Below are 2,204 nucleotides of genomic sequence, written 5' to 3'. Positions count from 1 at the left end.
GGGCATTTAAATGCAGATAGTCCCTGAGACAAACTGTTGGAAGAACATCTTGGTTAAGTCTTACTATGTAATATTCACTTTTCTTTTTATTGGCAACTCGTAGATGCGGGTTTTGGGGCTGGATAGGCTGTCAGAAGTTTAAGTGCTTGTCCTGATTTCACAGATGGCATCCCTAGATGCTGCCTGGAGTAGTGTATGGTCCCCTGCTAGAAATCCTTGCTGTCAAGAGGAGCAGCTTTAACTCTGGGATTCTGCTGCAAGAGCAGCAGTTTCACTCGCAAATAAGCTCACACTGAAGCAGTCTTTGCCAGTCACTGAGCTGTTATAACTCATAAAAGAGCATGGTAGCATATCCAGGTCTTCATCGGAAGATCCCAAGCTCTGGTGCCTGTGGACAGACACAATCCTGACCTTGCGGGACATCACCTATGACAGGCATTGGCGGGCTGCATGGAGGTGATAGGAGTGGGCTATCTCTGTATGGGTACCATTGGTCAGGTGGTGGCTGAGGCTTGGTCTGTTCAGCGTCTCCTGGGGAAAGCCAGGACCTGCTTTCTGGATCAGGTTGTTGGATTGGGGCCCAGGCATTGCTGGTGAGGTGGCTTGTGTTGCAGAGTGAGAGGCCTGGATATAGGACTGTTTGTGAGGGGTGGAGTGTTGACTGGTCATGTTTTGGAGAAGGCATTGAAGTTAGGGCATCTGCAGTGGGGAAGGTGATGGCATGAGGCTGGAAAAGCCCTGGACCATGGAGATAAATATTTTAGGAGGAAAGGAGGAATTGACGTAAACTGTTGGGCCTGGCTGCTTATAGTAACACCTCTAGCTGCCCTTTCTAGCTTGGCTACCCAAGCTTGTCAGCTGATGAATCAGAACTGTAAAATCCTTGCAATAGCTAGTTTCTTGGAAAATTTACCTTTATTTCTTTTGGATTGTGCCCCCAGGCCTTACTGTGAATAAGGAGAATTGGTGTGGATTTCATCTGTGGTGTTGCTTGTAAGCTGCAGGAGGCCATCTTTTATTAATACTTGGAGTGTGGAATTGTTTATGATATTCCCATAAACTCTAAGCTTGAGTTTCTTGCAGAAACTTACTGCTGAACACCAGCATGATGCTGGATGGTTGGGTTGGGGGCAGATTGTAGCTAACTTGTGTAGGGTTTGTTTTTTCCCTGTTGGAAAATATCTGAACTGTGACATTTCCCAGCACCTCAGGTGAGTCTCTCTCTCATGATGGAACAAGATGTTTCTCTCCCACACGCTGGTGCAGCTGCTCATCTCGTCCAGTGCTGAACAGGTTTAGCCTGTGAAACTTGTAGCAAGCTTCCTGCTGGATTAATTTTCTGCCAGTTGAGCTGCTAGAACTGGATTGCTGGTGGGGGTTTAATGACCTCCTGGATGAAAGGAGTGTGAGATGGTGTGGGAGACTTCCCTTACCCAGATCTCTGGGCTTGCTAATACTGAGCAGGCATGGTTTATCTAAACCTGTGCCATGTGGATTGACCTAGGTGTCTGCCTCACCCTTCATAGGGGTGGCTCTGTTGCGGGCCTGGCAGCTGCCGGGTGCCCTCAAGTTACAGGCCGTTGCCATTGCATTGGCTTCAGTTTCCTGTCTTCCTCACCCGAAGATGCTGGGCCCTCCGGCTGCCCCACTGCTGCTCGGGCAGCTCCAGGAGCCCTGCACCAGGCAGGATGGGGACGAGCACCACCTTGCTTCCTGGATGAAGTCCAGTGCCTGCTCTTTCAAAATGGGTTCTGTAAATGGTGGAGGGTCCTGGATCACATGATTGCAGGTGCCTGGGAGAGAGGGAGAGATCCAGCCCTGGACTTCTTTCTAACAGTATTTGTACTGCCTGGAATCAAAATGGTAAGCAGTGAATCGCAAAGGGTTCGCTTGGGAGGAGCTGTAGCTCAGGGGGGTGTGCATGCAGCTTTCTGCTCTTCAGTGAATTTTGAAAATGGAAGTAATGAAGTGAATTTACTCTGATCTAACTGAAATCTGAAATTTTGGGTTCAGGGGCTTGTTCATTTCTGCTAACTACTTTGGAATTACTTTTTCTAGCTGGTGATTCTAAATGAAAGCTTCAGCAGGCTATATGGAAATTCAGTAAGCTTTATTCTTCATTCCTGGCACTTTCCATAGTATATTCAGGAAGCAATTGAGATTTCTGATAAATTCCTTACCAGAAGGGTGTTATGTTCCTTTTC

Source organism: Eurypyga helias, unplaced genomic scaffold (assembly GCF_000690775.1).
Source record: "Eurypyga helias isolate BGI_N326 unplaced genomic scaffold, ASM69077v1 scaffold1627, whole genome shotgun sequence".
NCBI classification, from domain to species: Eukaryota; Metazoa; Chordata; class Aves; order Eurypygiformes; family Eurypygidae; genus Eurypyga; species Eurypyga helias.
The sequence above is the reverse complement of the archived record's forward strand: the minus strand, read 5'-3'. Positions refer to the sequence as shown.